Here is a 20,273-nt window from a genome sequence, read left to right on the forward strand (position 1 = left end):
TGGCAAAATGATTAAATCTAGTCTGTAACTAAAGGGGAAAAAGAGGTCTTTCATAAAGGTCTGGGAAACACTGCTTTATACAATGGGTGAAAGTTCTAAACCTTAGAAGAATTGGATATGATTTGTTGTTTTACTCAAGAGACACACAGTAGCAGGGAGGTAGAATACCTTGCCTGGTTTGTATAGAAGGAATGCTAAGATCAGTGTTTAGGACTTTAGCCATATCCTTTGTATTACTGGGTTTAAAGTTATTTTCATGTAAATGTAGGTATGTAGAGTTTAAGGTTTGGACAGGGCTGTGCTATAGGCTAGCTGATAAGATTGGGGTTTACCTAGACTTGATATGAACTTATATTAAGATTCCTTGGCTGGTGAGACCAGTATTTGTAGGTGTTTAATGCTTGGCTCACAGTGTTAGTAAACTCTTACTGTGTTGGGGAGACAGAAGTGGGCATATTTGAGCTGGCCAGCTTCTTGCCGACAGTTTAATGGTGTTTATCCATTTAGAGAGCCAACACCCACTCTCAGCAGTTGTTTCTGGCTTTTAAAATTCCCAGCTCTGGTTCCCTCGTGATTTTCTGTCTAACATCATAGCCATTTAAATGCAGTTTACATTCTTTTCTCTCCAGTTCCCACTGCATATTAATGCTATATAGGACTATAACAACATACCAAGTCCTTTCAAAGTTCTGTGCTGTCCATGGACTTTTAAACATCCCAGCTTAACATTAAATTCTTATGATCTTGCATAACTTTATGCATGGAAAAAGGACTGAGATGCACAGTTGCTGGTATGCTAATTAATGTGATTTAGGAATTGCTAAAAAAGATTATTATGAAAAAGAGTCCTTTCTTTTTTTTTTTTTATGTAATTTGGAGTTAAAATAATAAAGCAATCGAATGTCTCCCGAGATGGAAACCTGACACTTTCGCTACATAGACCTGACGTTGGATAAGGCATAATACACACTCGTAACGCCAGAGTCTAATTTTCTTCTTATTTTAGATTTATGCTCATATTTCTCAAGTTCTTAGTGGAAGCACGGGAGAAAAACACCAGGAAATAGAAGTAGTTAGAACCCTAAACAATCTGAAAGGAAATGGCAAAGCTAAGCATTCCATATTTCATCATTTAGACAAAAGAAAATATTTGGTTTTTAAATAATATCTTCTTAAGAATATTTACACAGTTGATTTAACAATCTATCAGTTGATGCCCATTGTATGTTTTAGATAACATTGTTGAATTTCCTTTGACTTCACATGAGGTGAACTTGCCAGAGCAGAGAGCCATGCGGGCAGGCACTCCTCTGTCTCGACAAAAGTCGTCTATTAAACAGCTGCTGGAGTTCCCAGAAGGATCCTGCACACTGCACTTTGTGGCTCAGCCTCTGTGCCTAGGAGGCTACATTCCTGACAGCATCTTCTTACTCTCACTCTACTAACTTGATACTTGTAAACCATGCTTTAAAAAATTGGAAAAAAAATTGGTCCGAACAGTAATAAAACACAGTACATAGTATCCATGTCTACACACCAAACATATTTTGATATTAATTTTTAAAAACAAACTATGAAATTTGAATATAAAGGTGGTTTCTGCAATTCTTGGAAGGAAGAGCAACTTGAAATATGTGTGATTCAAGTGTTAGCCTGCGGGGATTTTCATTCAAAGTGAGCAAATAGCCACCTTTATACATACATACATACATACATACATACATATATACATACATATATGTAAAGGTGGCTCCCCTCCTCCTGCTCACCAACCTACCCACTCCCGCTTTCTGGTCCTGGCATTCCCCTACACTGGGGCATAGAGCCTTCACAGGACTAAGGGCCTCTCCTCCCACTGATGGCCGACTAGGACATCCTCTGCTGCATATGCAGCTGGAGCCATGAGTCGCACCATGTGTACTGTTTCGTTAGTGGTTTAGTCCCTGGGGGCTCTGGGGGTACTGGTTAGTTCATATTGTTGTTCCTCCTAGGGGGCTGCAAACCCCTTCAGCTCCTTGGGTCTTTTCTCTAGCTCCTCCACTGGGGACCCTGTGCTCAGTTCAATGGTTGGCTGCAAGCATCCACCTCTGTATTTGTCAGGCTCTGGCAGAGCCTGTCAGGAGACAGCTATATCAGGCTTCTGTCAGCAAGCACTTGTTGGCATCCGCAATAGTGTCTGGGTTTGGTCACTGTATATGGGATAGATCCCTAGGTGGGGCAATCTCTGGATGGTCATACCTTCAGTCTCTGCTCTAAACTTTGTCTCTGTAACTTCTTCTATGGGTGTTTTGTTGCCCCTTATAAGAAGGACTGAAGTATCCACACTTTGGTGTTTCTTCTTGAGTTTCATGTGGTCTGTGAATTGTATCCTGGGTATTCCGAGCTTCTGGGCTAATAACCACTTATCAGTGAGTGCATACCATGTGTGTTCTTTTGTGATTGGGTTACCCCACTCAGGATGATATTTTCTAGTTCCATCCACTCAGCCATTAAAAGCTAGCCTCACAACCAAAAACAGCCACATTTTAAGCAATCAGCTGCTTCCCAGGTCAGTAGCCTAGTGCTGAGAAGTCCCATGTCACCCCTCCCACCTGTGGGCAGGTGCCAGCAGGTGTGTGTCCCAGGGCTCCGGCAATCATGATGCGAATCTTATAGCTTGCATTCTGAACACATGGACGTCTTAGCGATGAGTCAAAATATGTTTTACGGGAGTCAAGACATATTGTGGAAAACAAACACACAACAACCTCCTGTTTTTAGTCACCGATCGCGTGGGACTTAGTTTTGTTACAACAATTTTAAAGCTATCCATATCCATACAGGAAAATACTCTCATGTGTATGGTCCGTGTAATAACTATGAAGAATGTATTTACAGGACAACTTGTCCAGTGATGGACACATGCATATTAAAGATGATTTGTAGAGCAGTTCTATCTACTAATCTGTGGGTTTTTCCAGGGAAAATTATACTGTAAATGCAATATAGAAAGCAAGAGCTTTCTAGATCATATGTATCTAAGACTGTTCCTTTACAGAGCTCATGGATATAGGGTAACCTCAAGTCACCTGTAGGTATACAGGTCTGGGTGGTGAGACTGTGAATACAAAGGCTGCATGTGTTCACAAAGCAGCCTGCCTGGAGACGTAGGCTCCTCCATGACTGCGTACCTCTCTCCTCAGACTCACTGAACTTGTTAAAGTTATCACCACAGTGAAGACAAAACCCAGGCTGCATAAACAGCTATACCCTGTCACAGCTAGCTGAATAGGTTGGTGGATTTTAAAAGGATAAATGATATTTAGGCCACAGCAAGCATTGAACTCAGTTAAACGGTATTTCCCCATGAAAATGCTTATCAGCCCATTTTGTACAATACAGCCGATGTTCAGAATAGCGTCATATAGCTTTGTGTGACAAACAAATGTCTCATCCAGATCAGGCCAATGACCGGAGATGTGATTCCACTCAAGTGCTGCTTGAGTGAGTGCGTTTACTAAGATCTCTTACAGGAGCATCGCCAAGGAAGCCCACCTTAGCATGGCAACAGTCCATGAAGGCTGCAACCCTTCTGACTTTTAAGAAAGAGCTCTCTGCCCTACTTTCAGACAGGTCATCAGAGAGCCTCCTCTTCCCTGCAGCTGTTCACTGTGTTTCTGAGCTTGGGTAGGGGCCTGGGCAACCCTGGAACTTTCTGAGCTCACGAGAGCATCTTAAGTAGTGTGAGCTAAATCGTATGAAACTCCGTCCAGCAGGAAAGTTTCCATTTTGGAAGAAAGCGCTAGTGCAGTTCACAGGAAACACTATGAAGGATACATTAAAATTCATCACAAAATGTCTTTCTATTTATGCCTTTGTTTTCATGGCTGTTTAGTGCCTAGAGCAGAGGGCTGGAAGAGCTAGAGAAGATGAGAATCACAGGAAGCACGGAGAGGCCACTGATACGGAGAGCGGTTCATGTGTAAGAAGCTATGCAAAGGTATTAGGTAGTCTCTGAGCCGGTCTTTGAGTGGCTGCTTTCCCCACAACACAGGAAGCTTTCCCTCCCAAGGAAGACAAGAGAATAGGAATGGAGAACAGAAGAATGCAGGCAAAATCTGCATGAGACAGAACACTGTGGAAGACCAAAGGCTACTGTGTGATATGCAGGCCCACACAAGCCAACAAGAAAAGCCCCTTGGAGATAAGTGACAAGCTGAGCAAGCAGAGGCATGTGCAGTGTGTGTGTGTGTGTGTGGGGGGGGGGCAAGATGGCCACTCTGGAATTCTCAGTATTGCTTTTATGAGTAAAGTCTACCCCAAGCACACGACAGAGTGAGGAGTTTCTCATGGGACCCAAAGGATATTAACTGAGGAAATCCTGTTGCCAGAGGGGAAAGCAGGGACAAGGGTTGCACAGGGTGGACAGGAGACGGTTACCAGAGCAGCAGAACAGCCTCTACAGTTTACCCTAATGGAAGCATTGATCTCTGGGTCAAATGGTCCCTGGTATGAGGAAATACTGTATATCCCATTTGGGTTGTAATATGTATTAGTGCTGAAATAAACAAGCCCATTTTCTAAAACCAGCGATACAGAATTCTAATGAAATTTCTATTTGAGTGACGCTATGTCTACCTGCCAATCACAGTAGGATTTCTGAGCTGGAGTAGGAGAGACCAGGTAGGAAGGAGTATAGGGCTTTCCCTGAGGGTTTTTAGTTCTTATAGCCCGGGACCATCATTTACTCTTGGTGCCTTATTAGTGTAACAGCCAGATTCACTCATAGACATACAATTGATTCAGCTTTTTATGGCAAATAAGAAGTATTTTTTTCCTTCTTTGCATGAATTTCCATAGTTGTTTCTTAGTTTTTCTTAATTTATTTGGACTGTGTAAGAAAGAAAATATCTTAGGTCTGAGTGACACAAACCTATTCTTTATAGACAGATGCCCCTGATGTTGCTCACTATATGAAATTAAGGAGATGTGTAACAGAGATCCTTAGAGAACAATGGACCATTTCCTTATTCCCAAACAACACTAAAATGAATACAGTTGAACACACCTGTGCATTCCAAAGAGCCTTCAGCATTTGTTCCATGGTGTCTGACTTGTTACAGGAGCCATAAGAAACTTTTCTGGCCTCCTCAAGATCCATTCTCAAAATTACTAAGAGCAGTAGAGGCATTCTGGGAATCAGTGAGTTTTATCATATTTATTTTTAAAAGTTTATGATCTTATTCAGTCACCAAATAATTATACCGGCTTTTGCTCCGTGGTTCTCTTGAAATAGGTCTCTTTTTAAATGTAATTATTAATGTGTACATTTGTTCTAGTTTGTTTTTTGTTGCTCTGAGAGATGCCATGGCCAGAAGCACCTTGAGGAGACTTACTTAACCTCACAAGTTACAGCCCATTATTAAAGGAAGCCCAGGCAGGAACCCAAGACAAGAGCCAGAGGCAGAAGCCATAGAAACACTGCTCACTGCCTTGCATCTCATGGTTTGCTTAGCTAGCCTTCTTACACAGCCCAGGCCTAGCTTCCTAGTGATGACATCATCTGCAGTGGGCTGGACCTTCTATGTCAATTAGCAATCAAGAAAATGCTTCATAGACATGTCCACAGGTCAGTCTGATCCAGCCAGTTCTAAAGTTGAAGTTTCCTTAACGGGAACTTCACCAGGACAGGATCCACTTTTGTTTGTGTGAGAGTTCTGTTAATATTTACTGAATTTGTAATTAAAATGGACACTTTAAGTATTTTAGTATTAAAGTAACAAAGGTAGTCGGGAGTAGTGTTGCATACTTGTAATGCCAGCATTTGGGAAGTGGAACACTCCCAAAGAACACTCGAAGTTCAATGTCACACTCAGCCAATCCATTCAAGGGCAGCCTCGACTTCATATACCTTGTGTAAAGGAAACAAAACAAAAAGTTCTAAATAAATTTAACTAGCTCAGTTATAGCGACTAATGTTATTTATTCCTTCTGCAAATCTTTTGATTCTGTGTCTTAGTAGAAGACAGCTTCCTGACTTTTCAGTGTCTGGTGCACACACAGTCTTTTGCTGTGTATTGTTTTGAAGGAGGTAAATGGTGAATCTAGTCTCACTGCCCCTTGTTCAAAAATGCAAGATTGTCTTAAAAACATTTCAGGTCACTGTGTATTTGTCATTGATATACAGCAAAACCCAGACAGAGGTCACATCTATGGTCCATTTGCAGCATGGAGTTGGTCCATATTGGTGAACGCATGTGCTGTGCAGACTCATGGTGTCTCTTGTACTTCCTTCTGCCACAGAATCGCTAACCTGATTAGTCAGGTGAAAGTCTGTGTTCTTAGAGTTAATATACCTTCCCCCAAATTTCATTATACAGTATAAATAATATTTTCATTGAAATCACCACCAACTTCATTTGAAAAGCCCTTGAAAATTTAGAAAAATCACCAAACCTGTGGTGACAAATTTCAGCTTTCTAAAATTCTATGTTTTTGTTTGTAAACTTAAATTTTATAATTCACAGGCAACAAGCCTGTGGATTTTCTTTGAAATGATTGGCTGGCTTCTCTTATTTTAAAGGGGCTATCAGCCAAATGGCCAGATCTGTGTAACAATAGTTTGTCTGCCATCCTAAAAACAACAAAAGAAAGGATGCTTATTTCGTTTGTGATTCAAAAAATCTCACAGACATTATTTCTTGCAAAACTATTGTACTCCGAGTGCTTCTTCCCTACTGTCCATTACACTGCATAGTGTTAAAAAGACAGAAGGAGATATTGAGATTTAATAGCATTATTAGTTGCTTCCTGAAAGAAAATTTTAATTAAAATCAGTTTTGTTAAAGCTTAAGAATGAGTGTAGTCCCAACTCACTCATCCTTTCTTGGGGCTAAGCCATAGTTTTATATTACAGACTTCTGTTGTGCTCTGTCTGGGTACCCGTGGGCACAGAGAAAAAGACACAAGCCCCCCTGGTGGGTTCATAAAAGTAATTGTGATTTCTCAAATCACTGAAGAGTCTTCAGGGACCCCCACAGGACCGTAGAACATATTCTAAGCCATTGGTTCTTAACCTTCATAATGCTGTGACCCTTAATATAATTCCTCATGTTGTGGTGACCCCCAGCCATAAAATTATTTTTATTGCTACTTCATAACTGTAATTTTGCTACTGTTGTTGATTGTAATGTAAATATCTGATATGAATGATATCTGACATATGACCTCTGTGAAAAGATTGTCCCCCAATGGTAGAGACCTAAAGGTTGCAAACCACTGTTTTAGGGTGTTTGACTCAGAACAATGTATTGATTGCATATCTCTCTGGAGGTCTTGATTACAAATGAAATGCTGACAGGTTGGTTCAGAGGGCAAAGCCCCTTGTCACCAAGTCTTTGATGACTTGAGTTTAATCCCCAAAGACGAAAGAGAGCACTGACTCCTCCATATACACTGTAGCAGGCTCACCCTACTGACTCCTCCATATACACTGTAGCAGGCTCACCCTACTGACTCCCCCATATACTTTGTAGCAGGCTCACCCTACTGACTCCTCCATATACACTGTAGCAGGCTCACCCTACTGACTCCTCCATATACACTGTAACATGCTCACCCTATGGACTCCCCCATATACTTTGTAGCAGGCTCACCCTACTGACTCCTCCATATACACTGTAGCAGGCTCACCCTACTGACTCCTCCATATACACTGTAGCAGGCTCACCCTACTGACTCCTCCATATACACTGTAGCAGGCTCACCCTACTGACTCCCCCATATACTTTGTAGCAGGCTCACCCTACTGACTCCTCCATATACACTGTAGCAGGCTCACCCTACTGACTCTCCCATATACTTTGTAGCAGGCTCACCCTACTGACTCCTCCATATACACTGTAGCAGGCTCACCCTACTGACTCCCCCATATACTTTGTAGCAGGCTCACCCTACTGACTCCTCCATATACACTGTAGCAGGCTCACCCTACTGACTCCCCCATATACTTCGTAGCAGGCTCACCCTACTGACTCCCCCATATACTTTGTAGCAGGCTCACCCTACTGACTCCTCCATATACACTGTAGCAGGCTCACCCTACTGACTCATCCATATACACTGTAGCAGGCTCACCCTACTGACTCCCCCATGTACTTTGTAGCAGGCTCACCCTACTGACTCATCCATATACACTGTAGCAGGCTCACCCTACTGACCCCTCCATATACACTGTAGCAGGCTCACCCTTCCAACAAACTAATAAATGGGAAAAATTAGAGGAGGTATTAATTAGTATTTGTTGTTTTGAAATCTCCCCCCTTTCCTCTCTTTCCCCTTCCTTCGGTCTTTCCTTGGCTGTTTCCTTTGCAATGAAGAAGCTCTCTAATTTAATATAGCATGTGTCTCATATGTGTATGTTGCACTGGCAACTAGGGTACTGCTTTTATTATTTTTTTAATGTAGATGTCTTCCAGTTGGTGTTTACTTTTCTCCTGTGTAGAGACTTCAGTTATAAAATTCTGTCATGAAAATCCTTATCTCATTAACATCATGACTAGCAAACCATAGTGTGTTTGTGCCTGAACAAAGAAACATCTATTTTGAGTCCTAAGTCTTATGATATCTTGCAGACTTGAGGAATATTGTCCCATTCATCAAGTGCAGCTCAATTCTTATCTTTCTCAAAGAAAGAAAAAAATCTTTTTACAAATTTAGTAGAAATCATGCTTCCTCTATGAACCAACGGACTATCCTTTCTGGACACAGATGTGAACAGCTGTTGCCAGTCCTCAGGGGAGGACCCCGAGCTGTCTTCCCTTCTTTCTCATTCCCACACCTATAAATTTGGCCTGTTCACACTTTCCAGGGATGAATTCAGTCTTCAGAGTCGTGGTAACCAGTCCCAGACTGTGCAACTGATGCGCTTTGAAATGCCAGCATATAAGCGAGTATTTCCATGTCTATGGTACTGAGCCACAGCACTCTGGAGTATTTACCATGTCTACAGTACTGAGCCACAGGACTCTGGAGTATTTATCATGTCTATGGTACTGAGCCACAGCACTCTGGAGTATTTACCATGTCTACAGTACTGAGGCACAGCACTCTGGAGTATTTATCATGTCTACGGTACTGAGTCACAGCACTCTGGAGTATTTATCATGTCTACCGTACTGAGGCACAGCACTCTGGAGGATGCAATCATCCTCACAGCCATTTGTATTTCTAATATGAGCAGAAAATCTGGTACGTTAATAGAAACAAAGCTTTCCACTTAATTCAGACACAACAAAATGAAAGTTTGGTCTTTCTCGTTCTTCTTATTTTAAGCCAAGCTTGCAGGAGATACATTTAGCTTTACAGCTCACACAGTTTTATTATAACTCAGTGAGTCTCAACCTTTCTAATGCTGCAGCCCTTTAATACAGTTGTGGTGACTCCCAACTATTTGTGCTGTGAGTTCATAAGTGTAATTGTGCTACTGTTATAAATCATAATGCAAACATCTTCTGATGGTCTTAGGCAACCCCTGTGAAAGGGTCATTTGATTCCTGAAGAGGTTGTGACCCCCAGGTTAAGAACTGCTGCTATAAACACAAGAAAATTAAGAAGAAGGAAGACCAATGCATGGATACTTCATTCCTCCTTAGAATAGGGAACAAAATACCCAGGGAAGGAGTTACAGAAACAAAGTTTGGAGCTGAGACAAAAGGATGGACCACCCAGAGACTGCCCCACCCAGGGATCCATCCTATAATCAGCCACCAAACACAGACACTATGGCATATGCCAGCAAGATTTTGATAAAAGGACCCTGATATAGCTGTCTCTTGTGAGGCTATGCCAGTGCCTGGCAAATACAGAAGTGGATGCTCACAGTTATCTATTGGATGGAACACAGTGTCCCCAGTGGAGGAGCTAGAGAAAGTACCCAAGGAGCTGAAGGGGTCTGCAACCCTATAGGAGGAACAACACTATGAACTAACCAGTACCCCCTGAGCTCTTGTCTCTAGCTGCATATGTAGCAGAAGATGGCCTAGTCGGCCATTATTGGGAAGAGAAGCCCCTTGGTCTAGCAAACTTTATATGCCCAGTACAGGGGAATGGCAGGGCCAAGAAGTGGAAGTAAGTGGGTAGGGGAGCAGGGCGGGGGGAGGGGGTATAGGGGACTTTTGGGATAGCATTTGAAATGTAAATGAAGAAAATATCTAATGAAAATTGAAAAAAAAAACCCTGCTGCTATAACCCCTGTATCCCCCTACTAGGGGGAAGGATAAGAGTGGTGTTCTCTGACACAGGAAGAGACATATAGTAGTAAAATAGGCGAGGAGGGGACCACTTACAGCTTAGAAGGTCTCTTTTGAGACTCTCCTTAGCACTGCTGTGCGTGTAAACCAGACTGTCCTTACTTTTCCTGACCCAAGTCTCCCAAGGCTGCTGTTGCATAGCCACACGATGTGGGTGAACGGAACACAAGAGCCAACCAGCTCCCAGACCTGGGAGTTCTCCTCAGTGCAAGAAGACCTCATACCAGGAGACTCTTGATTCCAAGGCTCAGACTTCAAAGTTCAGCAACCTCACATACCCAAACTGGCTTCAAATTTTACGGGTGATCTCGAACTTTTGATCTCCCTCTCTGTTTCCAAAATGCTGGAATTAGAGGCATGTTATTGGCATGTTCACCAACAGACCATGTGTGTGTGGGACTGGGGTTTGAACCTAGGGCCTCATGCATGCTGGGCAGGCTCTCTACTAACTTATCCCGAGCTATCGTTCTCACCTGCAAGAACACACTCGGACAACCGGATTCTTCTGCGGCAAGCTTTATTGCTTCTTAAGGAGGGAAGACCCAGACCCCGGAAAATGGTGCTGCTTATATAGCCCTCAGCATGGCGTGTCAGCACCTGATTTGTTGCTCGCCCATCACCTCATTACTATGCCCCGAGATGGGCAGTGACTAGGCGTGAGTTCATTCTCGCACTTGCGCACAAGGCTTGTTTACTAGTTAGGCACAGCGGAAGCCAGCGCCATCTTATAATGGTGATTGCTTGCCGCATGGCTCTCCATACTAACTGAGTTACTTTCTTAGACAAGGATTGCTAGTTCATTTGGGCTTTCTGAAAATTGAATCTGAGGCCTTTGTTGGCAGCATCAAAGCACATGCTAGGAACATGTTACTTCACTTCACAACATGTCTATGATATAGAGACGGAACACCCAGTAAGCTTGAGGAAGTAGTTTGCCCAGACAATATGATCACTGCCCAGTGGAGTCTGCATTCCCTACCACTGGACCTCCCTGTCATGGAAAAGCCTACTGACTGGCAAATATCCTGGAATATTTGCTTGTTTGAAACCACTGCTTCCTGAACTTTTTCTTATGTGTCTCTAGTGTCTGCTTTTGCATTTGTTTATAATTGTTTTGTTGTATTTTCTTTTTGGTATGAAATCGTTTGAATGATGTTGCCCACGTTAGGATTTTTCTGGTTCTAATTAGTGGGGTAAACAAGACAATCCACCTGTTCGTGGCAGGATGCATGGAGTCTGCTGCTATCTTGGAGCTTCGGATATCTGGATAAATACAGACTGGTGGGTAGATTTCGCTTCCAGATTTTCCCAAGCCCAAACCAGCAGCTTCCTCAGCTTCTTTGGAGTGAGATCAATGTGTTTATTGGCCGGAGGCATCTCCCATTGGCTGGAAGACTCCCTCTGATTTAAGCATCTCCCATTGGCTGGAAGACTCCCTCTGATTTAAACATCTCCCATTGGCTGGAAGACTCCCTGTAATTTAAATATCTCCCATTGTTTGGAAGACTCCCTCTGATTTAAGCATCTCCCCAGGATTCTTTTATTTCCTTGCTATTCCTCACATTGATTGGTTTCTACAGGCTGTGGGCTCAGAGAGGTCTTATATGGAAGAGCCAGATAGCTAAGGTCTTGAAAGTCTTCTGCACGTTATAAAGAGTTGGTCAAGCTCTGCAAGCCTGGTGCATTGGAAGCAGCCTTCGACTTTCTCCTTTGTGATTAGTTGTGTGCTGGTTTCTTAAGGGAGCCAGGGAGGAGGTGTGTGCTTGTCCACACGTGTATACATGTGCTCCTGTATTTGTGCACGAGGTCAGAGGTCACCATCGTGTATTATCTTATCCTATATCATGCCCTACTTTGGTTTTTGAGATAGGGTCTCTCACAGAGTCCAGAGCTTACAGCTAGCCTGTCTGGTTAGGAAACCCCACTGATCCTCCTGTTTCCATCCCTAGTAGGAGTTACAGGTACATGCACCTGGCTTTTTCATTGGTGTTGAGAATCTGAGCTCTGGTCCACATTCTGTGCAGCGAGCACTTTACCCACTAAGCCATCTCTCTAGTTATACAGGAGACTTAAAATCCCAAGTCATGTTACAACCCTTGTAGGTTTTAGTTTTCTGCCTCTACACACACTATGAATCTAAGGAACAGGGCAGCAGAGGCTAAGCTGGTTGCAGGATCAAACATTCATTTCCTTTGCTTTGTGCTTAATCCCCAGGGATTGATGTGGGGCCATTTATAAATCTTACTATAGATGGAGGAGCATGGGCATCTTAGCTTGGGTGTCAATCATCATTCTAACACCTACTAGCTTCATGACTTAGAAAGGTTACTTTATTCTTCAAACACTCTCTTTTTTTTTTTTTTTAGTTTGTAAAAATTAAATACAAATATCTGCTTCACGAAGTTGTTAGGATCCATCTGTGACTCATGACAGCAGCGTCAACCATAGCATCAGCCATAGCTGCAGATCTCATCAGCTGGGCTGTCTGCAGAAATGCCCATGACAATATTGGCCCAACAGAATATGAACGGCTTTTCATGTTTACTTCCCAGCCTGCCAGCAGAAGAAAGCCTAAGTATTTAATCATGTTAGGCTTGCTAAGTAATGAACTATTACAGAGCAACCAAGTCAAGAAAATTTAGAAACATTCAGCATGTATGATTATTATAAGCTCAATATTTTTTTATTACGTATTTTCCTCAATTATGTTTCCAATGCTATCCCAAAAGTCCCCCACACCCACCTACCCCCATTCCCCTACCCACCCATTCCCATTTTTTTTGGCCCTGGCGTTCCCCTATACTGGGGCATATAAAGTTTGCCTGTCCAATGGGCCTCTCTTTCCAGTGATGGCCGACTAGGCCATCCTTTGATACATATGCAGCTAGAATCAAGAGCTCCGGGGTACTGGTTAGTTCATAATGGTGCACCTACAGGGTTGCAGATCTCTTTAGCTCCTTGGATACTTTCTCTAGCTCCTCCATTGGGAGCCCTGTGATCCATCCAATAGTTGACTGTGAGCATCCACTTCTGTGTTTGCTAGGCCCCGGCGTAGTCTCACAAGAGACAGCTATATCATGGTCTTTGCAACAAACGCTTGCTAGTGTATGCAATGGTGTCATTGTTTGGAGGCTAATTATGGGATGGGTCCCTGGAAATGGCAGTCTCTAGATGGTCTATCCTTTTGTCTCAGCTCCAAACTTTGTCTCTGTAACTCCTCCCATGGGTGATTGTTTCCAATTCTAAGAAGGGGCAAAGTGTCCACACTTTGGTCTTCATTCTTCTTAAGTTTCATGTGTTTTGCAAATTGTACCTTATATCTCACTATACTAAGTTTCTGGGCTAATATCCACTTATCAGTGAGTACATATCATTTGAGTTCTTTTGTGATTGTGTTACCTCACTCAGGATGATGCCCTCCAGGTCCAACCATTTGCCTAGGAATTTCACAAATTCATTCTTTTTAATAGCTGAGTAGTACTCCATTGTGTAAATGTACCACATTTTCTGTATCCATTCCTCTGTTGAGGGGCATCTGGGTTCTTTCCAGCTTCTGGCTATTACAGATAAGGCTGCTATGAACATAGTGGAGCATGTGTCCTTCTTACTAGTTGGGACATCTTCTGGATATATGCCCAGGAGAGGTATTGTGGGATCCTCCGGTAGTACTATGTCCAATTTTCTGAGGAACCACCAGACTGATTTCCAGAGTGGTTGTACAAGCTTGCAATCCCACCAACAATGGAGGAGTGTTCCTCTTTCTCCACATCCTCGCCAGCATCTGCTGACACCTGAATTTTTTATCTTAGCCATTCTGACTGGTGTGAGATGTAATCTCAAGGCTGTTTTGATTTGCATTTCTCTGATGATTAAGGATGTTGAACATTTTTTCAGGTGCTTCTCAGCCATTCGGTATTCCTCGGGTGAGAATTCTTTGTTTAGCTCGGAGCCCCATCTTTTAAGGGGGTTATTTGATTTTCTGGAGTCCACCCTCTTGAGTTCTTTATATATATTGGATATTAGTCCCCTATCTGATTTAAGACAGGTAAAGATCCTTTCCCAATCTGTTGGTGGCCTTTTTGTCTTATTGACGGTGTCTTTTGCCTTGCAGAAGCTTTGCAGTTTCATGAGGTCCCATTTACAGCACAAGCCATTGCTGTTCTATTCAGGAATTTTTCCCCTGTGCCCATATCTTCGAGGCTTTTCCCCACTTTCTCCTCTATAAGTTTCAGTGTCTCTGGTTTTATGTGAAGTTCCTTGATCCACTTAGATTTGACCTTAGTACAAGTAGATAGGAATGGATCAATTCTCATTCTTCTACATGATAACAACCAGTTGTGCCAGCACCATTTGTTGAAAATGCTGTCTTTCTTCCACTGAATGGTTTTAGCTCACTTGTCGAAGATCAAGTGACCATAGGTGTGTGGGTTCATTTCTGGGTCTTCAATTCTATTCCATTGGTCTACTTGTCTGTCTCTATACCAGTACCATGCAGTTTTTATAACAATTGCTCTGTAGTAAAGCTTTAGGCCAGGCATGGTGATTCCACCAGAGGTACTTTTATCCTTGAGAAGAGTTTTTGCTATCCTAGGTTTTTTGTTATTCCAGATGAATTCGCAGATTGCTCTTTCTAATTCGTTGAAGAATTGAGTTGGAATTTTGATGGGGTTTGCATTGAATCTGTAGATTGCTTTTGGCAAGATAAGCTCAATATTTTTTAATTTTACATCTACTTATTTTCACACACACACACACACACACACACACACACACACACACACACACACACACGAGGTGCCACAGTACGTGTTACAGGAGTCAGTTCTCTCATTTTGCCATGTGAGTTGAACTCAGGCCATCAGTCTTGGTAGCTAACACCCACTGATCCATCCGTCTCACTGGACCCAAGCTCTGTTAACTTCTGATGGGTGTCACAGGGCTGAATGGGAGTTTAGTCACGGACATCCAGGCGTCTGTCCTCCTTCAGTGTGTTTTCCTCTGATGCTGGCTGGGCATTGGATACAATCACTGTTTGTAGGGAAGGAGGATGGCCTGGAGCCTGCACTGTTCGGTTTTCTGGTCTGGTTTTCCGCTGTCACCCACACCCACATCAGTAGCTGAGCAATCTGTATCTTATCAGTACAGCTATGCAGCTTATCTGAGGACAGCCAGAGAGTGAGGAGAGCATTGCCAGGAAAAAAAAATTATACTTTTAGATTAATTCTCTCTTGGAAAACAAAAACAAAACAACAGAAGTTCATTATTCACAGCCAGGGAATCCAAATTCCAGAAATTTGGCCATACTGGGCGGGGAAATGGGGTGTGGGTGGGGGAGGCAGGTTTTAGCTTCCACTGACCTACTCTGGGAATGTCCTCAGTAGAGTTGCTTCTGGGAGAGACAGATTTTCGCTAGACATGTGTTACATTTAACATGGTGAAAACAGGGTGTAAACCTTTGTATCCTATTCTTCCTGCTGGATGCACTCCTTTTGTTTTGAAGGAGTAAATGCTAACAGTTACCACACAGCTGCTTGTGCAAACTATAGACGATAGAGTCTGGAGTTCGGCAGACCAGCCAAAACGCCACGGTTGCCTCCTGATGACCTACATCTGCTCTCTGCCTGGAGCCAATAATGTGAGTGAGTCAGAGATAAACATGCCTCTTCGGTCAACAGCAGCCCCTTTCCCTTCATTTTAGGGATGGCTGGGACGTTAGCGCTAAGACAGTGTAATAAATATGTATTTTTTTCTTTCGTTGCCTAAAGGCAAGCAGTATTTTCATCACGAAGCATCTAGAGAGAAAAGATTTCACAACTTCCTAGAGCACATTCAAGCTCCCACTGTGTCCTCTGGCGCCATCGATAAATCCCTCTTATTCGTCTGACTTCAGCCTGCGCACCACAGAGGTGGGTATAACTCTCCCTCCCTGCCCTTCGTGTTGTAACTGACTGTGAAGTCACAGCTGGCATGGGGTTTCCAAAAGCATCACAGCCCAGCAAAATGGCTGGGAGAGTAGACCCTTGCTGCCAAGCTAGATGACCTGAGTTTGTTCTCTGGGAACCATGTGATGAAAGAAAATATAAAACTGACTACTAAGGGTTGTTCTCTGACCACCACATGCATACTGTGGTACACATGTGTGCACACATTCGCAGAGTAAGTAAATAATTGTAACTAAAATTTGAAATGTAATGACCAGAGGTGTTTCCTCATGCCTGCAATTCAAGCACCCAGGAGGCAGAGGCAGGAGGATTGTTAAGAGGTTAAATTTAGCTTGGGCTTACATACATATTGAGTTTAAGGCACGTCTCGGCAACTTTCTAAGACACTGAAAAAACACTGTGAAAATCATGAAGATGTATTTGCAAATGAGATAAAGAGGGCTAATGCTGGTAACTTAACTGTATGAAAATACTGTTTACATATGTGTTGTCCTCAGATGTGCACAGATAAGCTCTGACATCTGTAAGTACTTAGGCAGAACACAAACGAATGAACAAACAAACAAACAAACAAAAACTACCAGTTTTGTTTTGTTTTTGTTTTGTTAAGAAATTTACTTAGCACTTTAAAATTTTAGCTAGACTTTTAACTGAAACAAAATCTTAAAAAAATTACACATTCTTATTGGACACACTGGGGTAGGTGTACATTGTGTGTTCATTGAATAAGTAAACACATTTGTGCCCTCAAATGCTTGTCATTTCTTGGGACACATTCAAAGTCTCTCTCATAGGTTTTGAGAGTATGGTACATTGTGTCTCTATGTGGTTGCCTGACGTGCAATACCAGAGTGTCTGATTCCTATCTAACTCAGTCCCCACTGATCATCCTTTTCCTCCTCCCTCATGTCCCCAGTCTCCTGTCACTACCATCCCACTCCCGATCTCTATGGCATCCACTGACTTTCTGATATTCTCTGTGAGGGAGCCACACAGTCCCATCTCTCTGTGCCCAACAGTTTCATTTAGCTTAACTGCTTGCGGTTTCATACACGCTGCAAATCACGGGGTTTTATTCTTCTTTTTATGGCCAAACAGAAGTCCATTGTGATTGCTTACCACATTTTCTTTAACTATTCCTCCACTGATAGACATGAAGTTTGTTTCTGTTTGTTGGCTATTGTAGACTTTGCATTGTTTATGCTCCCTGGAGCTGACAGAATACTGCGCTCTTGGACATGCTATAATCATAAGTGTGAACACTGTGGCCAGGAAAAGGTCCAGGCTTAGCTCTTTTCCTCTAAAGTCATAACTTCAGAGAAGCATTCAGAAAATCTGAAACCAAGGTCTATCCACATTAGTGCAGAATACTAGTCACCACACAGTATAAAGCATTACCCCGTGGAAATGAGATTTTATGAATTTGTGGTCAATTTTATGTTGCAGTGATTGTCATACTTTTTGGTGTTTTGTGATGTATTTTGTGACTGTGAGATTGTTTTTGCCTTCCTCCCCTTCATGGAGAATCCTTGGGGATTATTTGCTGCAGAGCTGAAGTAAACTCAAGAGAAGAATGTTAGGAAAATCCACAGGGAATATAGTGAGATCACCTCTGGATTTTTAAAATAGATATTCTGAAATATTGTAAATAAAAGTTTGAACATATATTTCTGTGTAAAAGTTGTTCAGTTTTATCACATTTTCCCTAAAGCACATTTAAAGTGGAATGAAAAGAGTCCCCTGTTTTCTAAGCATATGCAAGTTTCAAAGGAGAAAGTTAAATCTGAGGGTTCTCATGGTAGTTAGAGAATACAGGGCCTGTTGGGTATGTCCATTCATCAAGCTGTAGACGTTGGACCCTTTACACATCACACATCTTACTCTCTCCACTTCATGAGTATATTTTTTTTTCAACAGGGAAATTGGCTGTCTGAATCAATATAGTTGCTACATTCAATATATTTTCTTCTAGACGTCCAGAACAATTTGAGCACTTCCAACTTGGAGTCTGTCCCAGGTCTTATCTGGACTTATTTATTTATAATCTTATTTGAAAGTGTGCATTGAATTTGTAAACAATAATTCAAGATAAACAGAATAAACAAAGCATTTATACACGAAGAGGCCAGGTGAAGGTAAAACGCTGAGAGCATTCACGCACGCCTGCTTCCTCTGGTACCTGGACTTTGCCTGCACTCGTACAGCGCCTCGATATGGATTTGTAACAATACTTTGAGAAGTCTTACCATTTCTTGGTTTAGGGAGACCGTGGATGTGGTCATTTAAAATGAGGGGATACACATAATGGGATGGGAATGAATTTACTTGGGTGGAACATTCTGCATAAATGGTTAGCAGTAGGAGTTTCTCCTGATACTAAATTCCCCAGTCCATTGCCTCTTCAGAACGGGCATGAACTTTCTTAACCTGTGCAGATATGTGTAGTGATGTCATTTCACACAGGTACCCCATGACTTCCCTATCCTTTCTAAGTCCAACTTCATGTTGTCCTGTGTTGAGAAGACTGACTTGGGCTCTATGGCATGTATTCTGCCTGAAGAGTAGTTGTCTATTTTCTTATCAAGAGAGCCCATTTTTTTCCATCTCCCTGGGAAGTTCCTGCTGTCAAGAGCTCATCACTCCAGTGCTGTCTCTTGGTTACCATGACCACAAATGACTGTCAGGCTCCGGGGCTGCTTTCTTAACCCCTGCCCTCCACCTCACTAGCTTCATGTTGACACTGATGCTCTGACACTAACTGGGCATACCCCTTCTTAGTTGGCTTGAACTACTTCAATAAAGTCCCTCTAACTAAGTGGTTCATGAACAAGAGGCATTTGTCTATCAAGTTATAGAGGTTGGGGATTCCAACATCCAAGTGTAGGCAGGCTGGGCAAAGACCTGCTGTATGACTTGTGCTCAGCATCTCTTTGCTGTGTCATTACACAGTGAAAGTAATTAAGGCCAGTCATGAGACTTCTGGCCTTATTGTTAGGTAGCCAGTAGGATATTAGCAGGATTACAGGATATTTGGGCTGGACTATTCCCTCATGATTACAAAACCTAGGGCTGGACTCCTCCCTCATGATGGATAGCTTACAAAACCAAAGACTGAGGCTGCGGGACATCAATTGTTGCTCAGAGGAGCAGGCCTGAGTCATCTCTTGCCCCAGGAAGAGATATAACACCTTGATGTGCCTGTTAATCACAGATGACCATCTGACCCTGGCTCTGGAAGCCCTCATCTTTATAAGATGCCCAAGTAACAGGAAACTTTTCTGTAAAGAGCAGTGACATACAGTGCCCCCTCCCTAAGAGTTAATCCAAGAGGACAGGTGGCTCAGCAGTTAAGAATCCATTCTGCTTTTGGAGGACTTAGGTTTAGTTCCCAGCACCCATGTGTGGAAGCTCACAACTGCTTGTAATGCCAGCTCCAGAGGAATGCATTGCCTCTTGCCTCTGCAGGAACTACACTTATTCACATACCAACACACAGACCCAGACCCCCTCCTCCAACACACACACACACACACACACACACACACACACACACACACACGAGAGAGAGAGAGAGAGAGAGAGAGAGAGAGAGAGAGAGAGAGAGAGAGAGAGAGAGAGAGAGAGAATTAAAAAAAGAGTTAACACCAGTTGGAATTGGATTGCCTCTATCTACTTGGGAACGAGAATGCCCCTCAGGAAAGCTGTGCTAGAGACTTCAAGAAACAGTATGAAGCTTATCTAAAAATATAGATTTACACAATGGTCTCTCTGGCTCTCATCCCTTAAGAGTATTTTTCTCCACAAGGGGCCATCTGGTCATCGACCAATGCCATTCTCTGGGGCCCCATTTTTACTCCTTGAGAGTACTTTCCTCTACAGAGGTCCTTCTGATCATTGACCACTGCCATTCTTCTGAGCCACATGCTTTACCTCATAATACACACAACTGTTCTCTGTCGTTCTCTGTGTGTCTCATCTGGATTCTTTGATGGAGATAACAAAAACTAACCGAGGAGCCCTAAGAAATGCTGTTTCTCAAAGA

The 20,273-nt window shown here is 42.7% G+C and overlaps 1 long non-coding RNA gene across 5 annotated transcripts in view; it reads left to right on the forward strand.

Annotated features, from left to right (window-relative positions):
• Positions 1 to 19,782, forward strand: part of Gm30524 — a 90,389-nt gene extending 70,607 nt beyond the window's left edge. For 2 of the 5 annotated variants that reach the window (XR_869563.2, XR_378115.3), the window contains exons 3-4: positions 15,790 to 15,924; positions 16,055 to 17,818. This is a non-coding gene — a long non-coding RNA (predicted gene, 30524). Of the gene's footprint in view, positions 1 to 15,789; positions 15,925 to 16,054; positions 17,896 to 18,148 lie in introns of those variants that run through there. The other 3 variants (XR_378116.2, XR_001785403.1, XR_869562.2) reach the window with 3 other exon arrangements.
• The last annotated feature ends 491 nt before the right edge of the window (positions 19,783 to 20,273 follow it).

The sequence above is a fragment of the Mus musculus genome, chromosome 6 (genome assembly GCF_000001635.26).
Source record: "Mus musculus strain C57BL/6J chromosome 6, GRCm38.p6 C57BL/6J".
Taxonomy (NCBI): Eukaryota; Metazoa; Chordata; class Mammalia; order Rodentia; family Muridae; genus Mus; species Mus musculus.